The sequence below is a fragment of the Simochromis diagramma genome, unplaced genomic scaffold, assembly GCF_900408965.1.
Source record: "Simochromis diagramma unplaced genomic scaffold, fSimDia1.1 OVJJ01000320.1, whole genome shotgun sequence".
NCBI classification, from domain to species: domain Eukaryota; kingdom Metazoa; phylum Chordata; class Actinopteri; order Cichliformes; family Cichlidae; genus Simochromis; species Simochromis diagramma.
The window spans coordinates 123,672-135,765 of record NW_024386773.1 but is presented as its reverse complement, the minus strand read 5'-3'; the positions used below and the strand labels follow the sequence as shown (position 1 = coordinate 135,765).

The 12,094-nt window shown below is 42.1% G+C and overlaps 1 protein-coding gene across 3 annotated transcripts in view; it reads right to left on the bottom strand.

Annotated features, from left to right (window-relative positions):
- foxj3 (forkhead box J3) overlaps nucleotides 1-10,227 on the bottom strand; it is an 88,771-nt gene extending 78,544 nt beyond the window's left edge. For 2 of the 3 annotated variants that reach the window (XM_040000859.1, XM_040000875.1), the window contains exon 1: nucleotides 9,897-10,225. The gene's annotated coding sequence lies outside the window, so the exon portion shown is untranslated. Of the gene's footprint in view, nucleotides 1-1,406; nucleotides 1,449-9,896 lie in introns of all 3 variants that reach the window. The other variant, XM_040000866.1, reaches the window with a different exon arrangement.
- Nucleotides 10,228-12,094: the final 1,867 nt, after the last annotated feature.

The following is a 12,094-nucleotide window of genomic DNA, read 5'->3' as shown; positions in this document are numbered from 1 at the left end:
ATGTTTGATAAAGCAAAGAAGAGAATCAAAATGCTCGACTGATGGTCAAAGTGGTTCACCACTGGGACCTCAAAAAAAGAAGAAAACACGTGACAAAATTCATTGGAGAAAAGAAATGATAAAAATAAAAGAGGTTTCAAAAAGGCAGCCATTTCAGATGACTAAATAGGGATTATCAGGCATAAACTCAAGCAGCAATCTGCATTAACCAAAGACTTCATAATTTGTTCCCCTCCAATTATAGTCACTTTTGTCAGAGCATCATTTTGACTTTCTGTGAATGGACTCGCACAAAAAGGCATAAATCAGAGCAATGTGAGCTGCCTGCAAAACTTAGCACAAGTGTGGCCGGGGCCACACAGCACACATTAAGTCATTGAAGTCCCCATGCCTACAGTCCCTCCCTGACCCCCCACTGTACACACCAGTAACTCCCCAGCACTAAGCCTTTCAGACCAAACACTGCTCTGCCTTCTGCATCCTAATAAGAGGAGGGAAACTAGAAGGGAAGTGAAGGCATGGCAGTCTTTTAGAGGAAGCCGAATAAATGACTGAACACACACCCTGGGGCGGGCATGCTGGGGGGTTTCCAGGAGGTCGGAGCAAGCGGGGCCAATCGTGTCAAGACGAAGGCGGCAGACTAACACAAAACTGACATATCAAAGAAGCCAAGCCTTGTAGAAGGGAAAAAGAGCAGCCAAGACAGCACATTCAACTGCACAGCTTGTTTCTGCATCAATGAGAGACAACACGACCAAAAAACGGCAATTAGCGATTAAAGTGGAAATTCCATCTGGTGCAAAGCGGCATATTTTTCCAATCAAAAACCAGCTCAAGCCATCTCAGTGATCCTATGGCTTTTGATCCCATCCCTGTTTTCTTTTCAGAGGTGGGCAAACTATAAACCAGGCATTTGAAAGATTGCATGTATACCCAAACTTTTTATCTCCTGACTAATCAGTGGCATACATAAAAGCAACTGTTCAAACTTCACCTTAACAGTACAGCCAGAACTCCATCATTGGAGAAAGAAAAGCCGACTAGGCCTTGAGAATCAGCAAAAGCCGACTAGGCAGCTTTCACTGATTCTGTTTAAATGCTTTCAAACCATAATCTCTGACAACCTGGATAAACTGGGAATGAGCAATATAAACGTACAGAGATATAGCAGGATTATGAGATTGCTTAAATGAGTTATATTTTTAAATTGGCTTGATGAGAGCCAGTGTGGCCTTAAACTCAGTTTGCATCTAATGAGATATCAAAGCTCGCCTGTTTACTACGTTTCTTTTTTGCTTGTAATAATGAAAGGAATTCTCTGAGGTGGCTGCCATGCTGACACAGCCTTTAGGTGCTTAAATCCAAAAATGGGTGCATTAAGTGCATTTTAATTGACTTATATTTACCCAGTGTATCGTCTTGCAAATAAGAAAGATCTTCTGGCACTCCTAGAAGACAAAAAAAAAAAAAAGTAGGTCACTCAGTCTCCTGTGAGTCATAGGTTCTGGCAGGGGACCAAGCAGAGCAGGTATGGGGAAAGACAGAGCAAGAGCCAGGAGAGGCCTGATACTGTTTCATCAGCTTTATACAGATAATCAAAATTGTTTTCAGTTCTGTGCATTTTGTGACGCAAAGTGAAATTAAGCCAAATTGAAAGCATACGTTTAGGAAATTAAAACCAGTGTTAGACACTTAACTGCATGTGAAATTCACACCAAAAAATAAATAAATAAATAAAAAAACTTTAATCTATTTTTTAAACATTTATCCCAAAGTCAGGCCTCCTGAGAAACACTGAAGCATAGTAACTGCATGCAAACTCATCTACAGTCTTCTCATTCTGCCATATAAATTTCCTTCAGTAGACCAGAGACATTTCTCAAATTGCAGGTGCTGTCTTGTTTCTCCCTAGAGCTGAGGCTCTGGGCTCCTCTCCCAGGGCCACAGCACCTTGGCAGAGAGGCTGACTTACGGGGTCAGAGCCTGAGATTTCCAAACAGTTACTTTTTGAAGGCAGTGACTCACCCTGGTCAAAGCTGTCAGTCACGTAGCCACCTTGGAACAACCACATCTGTGAGGCAGCGCTGATCTAGGCAGCTCATGGCCTGTGACCAATGCACTGATAACTTCTTAATTACATTGGGCAACTGGCACAGACCATGTTGCTTCAGCCACCGAGCCCCTCCTCCAGCTAACCTCTCCGCCCTCTCATTCATCCACCCTGAGGGAGAGGCATGCAAACCAGAGGAAGTATGACTCATCTAGTAACAAGATGCATTCTTCTGAATTCTCTGCAGACGTGTTGTTTGCTAAGTGAAGAGCACAGGAGAGTATGGCGGAGAGAGAGAAAAAGAAGGGAAGAGACAATGTGAAACCATAATCAAGACACTGGCTACGTGTGAGAGCAAGGACGGAACGATGGGGCAAGAGCAAGTCACCACGTGTGGGTTTCCTGGTCCACACACAGATCAACATTTCCTCCAACTCCACAGAGAGAATCCTTGGCTTCTGTTAGGGGTTTTCTGAATCACAGATGGAGACTCCAAGTACTAAGGCTAATCCATCAGGTTTCACACACACAAAAAAAAAAAAAAGAGCAACAAATGACGATAGCAGAGAGGTTTTTGACGGGTGCTTCTTCTGAGCACTACAGATGATAATGAGGCACAAGCAAGGGGTATGAAAAAGAAGTGTTAAATCATCGAGTCTAAGAGATCCACTGCAGTTCCTTCCCAACTAACACCACATCTGCAGAACTTGGCACTGGTCCTTACAGATCATGAGCCTCACACATCACATCATACAGACTCTAACTGCTGCATTAAGCTATTTCTGGACAGGCTCACTTTAACATTGTCAGAAATCACAACATAGAGAAAAGAAGCAGCTAAACGCAACCTTCAGTTGTGATCAAAAAAAAAAAATTTAAAAAAAAATGCTCAAACAGGTTCTATCTTGTGATATCATGATGAATGGTCTATCAGCCACCAGCTTACTGTTGGCAGAGTATTCAGTAGGGCTGCCACAATTAGTCGACTAGTCACGATTACATCGACTATCAAAATCGTCGACGCATCGTTTGAAGCTTTGTAAGATCACAAAAGACGCAGGAATAAGTAGTAGGATTTAAGAGTGTAATAATGGACAAACAGAAGATGGCAGCACCGCATGTACAAGGATGCCAGCTGCCGTTAAACCCCGAAGAAAAAAGTAGCTCTGTCCCAGAATTCATAGCGCAGCCCAGCTCAGTTTCCAATAATGGCGGCAGCTAGTTAGTTTTAATATTACTCTTATTATTCTTTCTGGGTCACAAAATAAACGTTTAACATATTTTCAGGCGAGAATGTAGCTGTATAAACCTCAAATATCTGCTCAGTTTATCAAGACACCACATATTTTCAAAAGCGCTCCGACGTTTTCGGAGACGTCTGAGACATTTCGGCAAGGCTCACTAGAGCCCGTGAGAACACCAGACTCCCGGCAAATCGTTTTCAAACCCACCGCCGTCTTTCGCTACTCAGGTTAAACATATATAAGTCACTTAGATAACTTAAAAATGTTATTGTTTGGCTTTTTTTAGTATTTTATTTGTTCCTGAGTAAATCGGTTTTGCTGAGATTAAAATTATAGTTTTTACACAGCTGAATAAACGTCAAGCAGACAGCTGATTATCAGAAGTGTGAGATGCTCGAAAATATACTCCGGTGTCCTGTTATATTTTAAGATAGCAAGGAGTTTATTAAACTTCACCAAAACAATGTGCAAATTTCATTGAAATTTAATAAACTATCATCTTGTCTTTATTTTTAGTTAGCACATACCTTAAACACTTAAAGCTGTAAGCTAATGATAGTTATATAAGAGCAGATGCATGCTGGTGCAATAAGCTGTACGTCCAATGGATGCATGATCTGATTAGTCGACTAATCGCAAAAATAATCGGTGACTAGTCGACTATCAAAATAATCGTTTGTGGCAGCCCTAGTATGAACCAAAGTGATGTGGCAAGCCCTCACCATTCAGCCTTAGGATTGTGGACCAAAATTAAAACTGACCTTCTCCGACTTTGCCTTTTGGATTCTGCAGACTGATGTTCAACCAAATGACAATTCTTTTTTTCCCCTACCGTAACTACATTGCAACAGCATTAACACAATCATGCTATAAAGGCAATAAACCTAGGAGGGCAGACAGAATTGCAACTTGCAGTGCATGCTTCCTTTTCAGACACTAATTCCGCTGTAGTAGACAAGCAAGTGGCATCCACACGAGAGATTATCCAACCGCACACTGCTGACCTTTTTTTTTTTAGCAAGTGAATTCACCTTGGCTGTAAATTTGTACATCTTAAGTGGTTTATGTATGCTTGTACCTGTGAACCAGCTGCTGCATCTCACAGCACAGAGATTATCATATTCAATCAAGTCTGGTTTATGTTACGCTCTCCATGTATTATTGCTATGCTATCACCTATAAATTGCCATGTCATGCATGCAGTCCACAGGCGGGAGCTGGACGTAACATCTGGGAATATCGTGTTATTAAAGTGTCATTTCATGAAGAGACCTTAGTGCAGCAGTTATTGCCGCCATTCGTATGATATGTCATAAATGAAAGTTCTGTGGCGACTGGTATGCAGGAAAAGCTGCATTGTTTAGTCAGCTGTAAGTGCTACCGTATTAAGTTTAAAAATTTCCCTGTTCTCTAGGAATGCTGCCTAAAAATTGGATTTTATTTCTGCCACGCGAACCAAAGTAATGATTAAAACAGATACCAAATACTAGGATGAAAGCTCCACTCTTATTACTTAAGCTGCGTCGGCTTAGCGAGCTCTCCTTCCTGCACAAAGCGCGAAGGTCTCCTAAGAGTGTGAATCATATATCAACTCCTTCTACTAAGCAACCAGCCAAAAGGAAAAAAAAGAAAAAGAAAAAAAAAAAGCCTACACTGATACCGAGGGCCTATTAAAACTCAAGGACAAAGCAAACAATATGATGAATTATTAAATCCGTCAAGGAACTGAAAACTGAGGCCCATTTTATTCGTTTAGGATTTGGGTCTTCATTAGCACTCATGTAAGTAAAATCTTACATGACACAGCTACTGCACACACACAACGTGCATTTACTCAGAAATACTTTTGTTTTCAAGTCATTATGACTTGCAGGGCCCGATTTCCTTTGCACATCTACTACAGTAAAACCATCTAACCATCATTTTCGTAACACTTTTGGTCACGCACCTCTGCTTAAACCCAATGCAAAGATAAGATCAAGTTACACATTTATAGTAAAATTGCCACAAAATTTAAAAAAAAAATATATATCCTTCTTGCTACCACAAGGCTGTAATGACTCACCGAAACCGCCATGCAATACAAGAGCCGCCAAACCCCCCTCCTCTCCCCTCCGCCCCTACCCCACCCATTTCTTCTCCACTTTCTAAACTTACCCGGCAAGCTCTAGTGTGGGTAGTTACTGTAGTTCCCCTTGCAAAGAGACCGTCCCTGATTAGTCAGACAGACATAAATCGATACACACTTTTAGATAAAACATGCATCTGAGCAAATGTACTGATAATATGAGCAAAAGAGCCAGCTGAATTAAATATCCCATGACTCCCTCACCAATTCACATCTACGCCCAACTCCAATCCAGGACGTGAATTGGCGCATACAAGACTAGTTCACTGACAAATTCAATTCAATAGATGAGGAGGAGGTAGGATGAGGAGAACTAGACAGTGGATTGCTGGATGAATAAAAAATGAAAAGTGTAGTGCTTCAGCAAATTCATTCTCTCCATCCCGTGAGGAGGGTGGGGGTGACGGAGGAGGAGGAGAGGCTCGTTTGAAAACCGAACCAGCGCTGCATTCCCACATCCACCCATATCCAGCGAGGGGCTCTTTAAAAATTCATTAATTTACAGCAAAAATAGATTAAAGCACCCAGCTGAGCAAAACCCAAAATTTGGCTCCTGAATAACATTAATGATAAAACATTTCCCTCAAGCCCAGGGGGTTTTGCCTGAAGAAACATTGCTGGCTTTTTTCACCTTACAGCACCTTGAGAATAATTTATTTTCAATCATTACTAAAATAATGCATTTCTAATTGTCATTTTTAATTATGCTTTTCTTCAAATGGAGGAAAAAAAAGAAAAGAAAAGCGCTGAGCAAAAACCTGCAAAAACTAATTAAAATCCATCCAAGGATATGCCATTCCCATGATGGCATGGCAATGCCATTCTATTCACCATTTGATATCTCAGCTACAGAGACTCAATGACAGCTGCTCCAGGCCCCAAAAATGCCTAGAACTGCAGTTACTGTAATTGCTCTGGCCAGCACTAAATGAGGTTCACTTAAGTGCAATTATCCCCCTCTGATCTCTCACATAAAGAGACTTCTTTAACATGGAGAAGTGGGCTCACACAATGTGACTGCAAACAAGATTCAAATTGGAATCAGGGAGGCATTTCCAGCAGATGAATGGCTTCATAGCTCATCGGCATTCTAGTGATGCACGGCTTTGCTAATGAAGACTGAGCCAGTCTCTTCTCACCAAACACGGCTTCCATGAGAGCGAAACATCCAACGCCGGATATAAGCAGGGTACAGGGAGAATTTTTCAAACAAAAAAAAAACAAAAACCAAAAACTGTCCAGTCAGTGTGCCTGAGCCTGGCCTCCATGCAGAGCAAACAGCTGTTGAAATGAGAAGGAAGATCCTGTTTTTTCACTCATCCAAGAAGAAAAACACGCTGAAGGACAAGATGATGGGCGATGAAGTGAGGAGGGAAGAAAAAAAAAAAAAAAAAAGACCTAAAATAACTTCACATTCCAGAGCAGAGAGCGAAAGACTGAAACAAGCCCACTTTGGATTCAGACCAAAACTAAGTCATTGTAAAAAATACTAAACAGAGCCCTCTGACCCAAAGCATCAGCAGTCCTCATGAATAAATTGCCATCTGCCAATCGCATAACACAAAAGGTTTTCAGCCTAAGGGGGAAGATGTGACCGTCTAATAGGGGTTGCAACAGAGGGTACCTGTTGGGTGCTGTCCAACTACACAGGGCGGTGGGGGGGCTGTGATGGGCCTTCATGTTGCCACAGGCTCAACTAGCACCAGGAGTCTGATAACTGCACCTCACGGATGGCCATTTGAATAATCACTTCAACAAGGGGAGAAATTAAAAAGCCTCTCAGTGAGACCGGCTAGGCACAGGGCCACATACTGAATACCAAATGAGCTCATATTCAAAAAAGTAAAAAGCTGTTCTGAATTCACAGTACAATACTGGCTTTCTGACCCCTGACATACATCAAAATTATCCCAATATCATGTCATTATTCTATTTAGTCTATTAAATTATACACCTCCAAGCATAACAGTACCTGTGATGCAATATTTTACATTTATGTTCCTTGTCTTCTGCACATGCCAACAAATTAATTTTTCTTCAGAGATGGTAGATAAATGTTATTGTCATCTCTCTCTCACACACACACACACACACACACACACAACATTTGAACACCTTGATGATGTAGGTGTTTGGGGGGGGGGGGGGGGGGGTTTAACCATTAAGCAGGATACTTCAAAAACCACAGTAGGTCAAAACTACAGATGAACCTGAATCTCATCCTCCCATGCACATTTAAAAATGGTTACGTGTGTAATGTGCTTTGCACTTTCTTCTCAAATAGTCAATCAATTTATCAAAGATGAACAACTGTTTTCTTTCTTTTTACTATGACAAATAAAATCCCAAACCAGGCTCTGTTTGATATCAAATTGTAAACTAAGTCCACTCACTAAGCCATAATACACATGAAGGAACCTCCAAGTCTGAGCCTGCCCAGCATTTTCAGCTTTAAACAGAAATGAACAAGAGCATTGCTTACAGACTAAAATGAATTAAATGGATGTTACAGCAGTGCTTTAGGTAGAGACTTTTAGGTGTGTGTGTGTGTGTGTGTGTGTGTGTGTGTGTGTGTGTGTGTGTGTGTGTGTGTGTGTGTGTGTGTGTGTGTGTGTGTGTGCGTGCGTGTTGTAATGTATACTTTTGCAGCAGCCTTTAAAAAGCATGCATTAGCCGTACTTCAAGTCAGATAAGAACTACAAATACTACCAGTGTCACACAGCCCGGTGACAGATCTTGCTTATAAAAACAGCAGTGTTTATTAAAAAGGCGACTTGAGTGAATTGCATCAAGCACCAAAAAACACATAGCAAACTTAAGACTTTTCACACATCTTGTTTGGTGTCACTTCTTGAAACTCGAATGATAAAAATGACGGGGTAAGCATGCATGCTCATTTCCCCACAATACGCCTAATGGAACCACTGTGGCTCTAGTGACCTGGATGGAACAACTTCAAACACCATGCACACTTAAACACCATGTGTCTTCTACAGCTGCACGCACAGATAGCCTCGATCCAGACAGCTCTGTGGGCCTGCTATTTAAAGGATGGGTGATTAAGAAGCAAACCAGGTCTGACCTTTGATTGTGGGTGCTGACTAACGCTATGGGCATTTTGTTAGTTGAAGCATAAGGTCTGGCATGGTTGGGATGTTAGGGGGGGATTTATTACGCTTGGATTTAGTCATAAATTTAACCTTTTTTCGCCGGCTTTATGGCAAATTTAATTGAGAGTATATGATGATTAGCTCGTTGCAAGCCCATCTCTGCAATAGCACACTGAATCCGTTGATAAAGCCTGCACGAGTTGACAGCAGGGCAAATTAAGAGTTCAGTCATCCATCTTTTAATAAAGGAAGTCGGGATAAAAAGGGAAGAGCGCCGTTTTTGTACACAACTGCATGCAAATGTCGCAGCTGTTTTGTTTTGTGTGTGTGTGTGTGTGTGTGTGTGTGTGTGTGTGTGTGTGTGTGTGTGTGTGTGTGTGTGTGTGTGTGTGTCATTCTGAACGATCACAAACTCACTACTAGAAAAAAAAACATAAGAGATAAGAAAAAGCATGCCCCGAGAAATCTTGCACAAATGACCAAAGAGTTAACCGCAATACCCGCCTGTGCCGTCTCAGGACAATGCACAGCGGCACAGAGGCAGACTGGAGATCAAAATCAGCGGCGTAAAATGCACCTGAAACACGCTTTGCACTTGTTGATTGCCCAGCCTCATGACAATCCTTCGCCCTTCTCACACAGGTCGACTAGATTTTTGAGGGGGTCCCCCCCATCTTTTTCATGCTAGGATCATTATTTTTCCTGCAGGAATTTATAACCTCGCCCGAGAAGCAGACGATTGACAGACGAGAAAACACACTGCAACAGCTGTGAGTCAAATACCGTCAGAGCACGCAGGAAAGCCAAATGACACTGGGCTCATGCACACACTCACTCCATGCTGGACACACATCGTCTCACATACCAAACAGCTAGCTTAACGATAGCTGTGGAGGGCTGGGGTAGGTCATTATACAGCCACCTAAAGCGAGGAAAAGCACAAGCATACACACAAACACACCTAGCCCTGGCCCTGGAGAAAGCGCCCACAACACTCTGCTAAAGTTAGCTGGCTACCAAAACTGGCTAGCTAGCTGTCAAAGTTGCCCTGTCAGTTGTCACCGGTTGCACGGCGGTGTTAGCAGGCTAACGCAAGAGCTGTCAACTTGGAGAGTTGCAGCAGCACGGCCGGGGTGTACTAACACTGACCACGGGGGAAACACTGACTGGCTCCCTGAGCAGAAGAAGAAGGGGAAAAAAAACAGGAGTCCCCCCTCACGCCTCAGCACAGCGAGTGGAGAACCGTGTGTCAGGGCCTGTTCACTGGGCGCAATCCCCACAACTTCAGTGCAGCTCACTTCCCCGTTAAAGTCGTCCATTTCGTGGGCCTTAGTTCAACTTCCATGCCCGTGTAGCTCACTTACTCAGGGTGAAAGCTGCTGTGACGGTGGCTCTCTGTAATCCTCACGGTAGTTTTCAGAGTAACTGTCTCCCCCTTCCTTCACCTCCTCTTCTTCGGATAGCGGGTTGCCCTCCCCCCTCGGGGATGTCCTGCGCTCCTGACGCTATCGTCCTGTGTGAAGAGCCGCTGTGACCGTGGCTTCGCCGGTGTGCCTGCGGTGCCGTGGCGTCCCTCTTCAGCTTCTCTCCGCCTTCACCCGTTCGCCTTTCTTTCGGCGGCCGAGCCAACATCCGGGACTCTCCCCTCTTTGGGTTAAGTGCCCGGAACTACTTTCACATAGACAGCTCACATGAAGGTTTCTTTTCTCTCTCTCTCTCTGTCTTTCACCACCCCTGCCGCCACAGAAACTAGCGCGCGGTTAAATGCACACGCCCGCAGTGGAAAAAGCACCCGCACACACGAAAGCACTTCAATCAATAAAAATGATCCGTGATATCTGCTTTATTTATTGCGCACTGGGTGTAAATGTAGCTCAAAGTGCGCAGAAAAATAGAGGCAACATCACAGAATAAAAGCAGGAGGCGCGGGGGGGTAGTTGAATACAGTCCACATGGTCTGATAAGTCACCTTTTTTTTAATAAAAGGTGTGTAAGTTTTAACCAGTGGCTTTATTTATACTTATTCAAAGGTTAAATCATTTAGTAAAACTGTAGCCTACTTACAAGCTCTAACAGGTTTCCAGGTCTATTAAATGGGTGTATGCTGCTTTCATTGTAATAAGTGGGTTATAAATTGTGGCAGCCATCAAGTCTGCAGATACTTCACACGTTAATAAGATGTTAATAAAGGGTAAAATCCCTAGAAAATAATTAAAAAATATCTCTAAATCAATACAAACCTCACGCAGCATGCATTTTTTTCTTTAAGTTGCTCTGATTATTGATTATTAACTGCTGAAACTGCAATAAGTTACTACTTGCAAAAACTTGTATGAAGCATGCCTTTTTAGGAAGTGATACCCACAGGAAATGTAGATCAAAGATCGGATGAAAGAGTTTAATTAAAATGTACATCTTTTAAGGAGTAGGTGTTTCAGAGAAATGAAATAGACAGTGATAAAAGACAAGCATTAGTGTTTTGAAACAGCACGATACAGGATCATCTCCATACAAAGGTGCACAGTTTTAGCTCAGTTACCACAGTTGGGGGAAAAAAGACCTAAAAATAACAGGCTGGTGTTTCTAAACTTAACCCTGTACTGAATCAACCTTTACTGCAGGAGCATGTGCAGACATGTAAGTGGTCCGAGCCTATGTAAATATAGCGAGCTTAAAAACTATTTAAAATGTCCATTGCACAATGTAAACTGCACCATAAATTCACAGAGCAAAAAAAAAAAAAATTGCCAGCAATAACATGACACTAATGGGCTCAGTGACCTCAATGCCCGCAATCACTTCAAAGCAGTTGTAAGCAGTATTATAACAACGGAAGGAAAAGTTTACCGTGGCATCGCCTTAATTTTCATTCATGCTTCTTCTGGGCTTTTTATATGGGATAATTTAAGAAACTGCAAGTGTGTGATAGAGGTGTGGTTGTATGTGGGGAATTTGGTTGCCTTTTTTGAATTGTTCTGTCAGTTCTTCTGCCAAAGTGTTGCAATCATTTAATTAGTGTGAAGGTTTTATGCTCACTAATATCTGGATGTCCTTTAACTCCCCTCATAAAGCTCGACCTTCAACGCGGAGGCTTGCAGAGGCCATCAAAAGAGAAATATCAGCATGGCATCTTTAGTGCAAAACAGTGATCCTGAAAAAATACAAGCAATCACTACATCGATTTATGTTTTTTCCAGCTATTTTTATTATTAATACTTTATTTAGAATTTTCCATGTCACTTATTTTCACCTAAGCTACAACATATATTTTTATTACTTAGTTATTATCATTATTATAATTAATAGTTATTTTATTAGTTATGCAAACAGATATCATATTGTTCTGATATCTAGTAAAAAAAAAAAGTTATTTAGCTTTTACAAATGTGCATCGCATGCGCTTAAACTGGAAGGGAAAACAATGCAATTAAGTACGCACGTGAAGGTAGCAGCCGAAGTGGTGTAACTGTCCTTCCAACGGTGCAGCAGCGTCACCTGCCGGTCGATTGCGGAACTGCCGCCAATAAATCCTAAAAATATGGAACAAGACAATTGATAAACG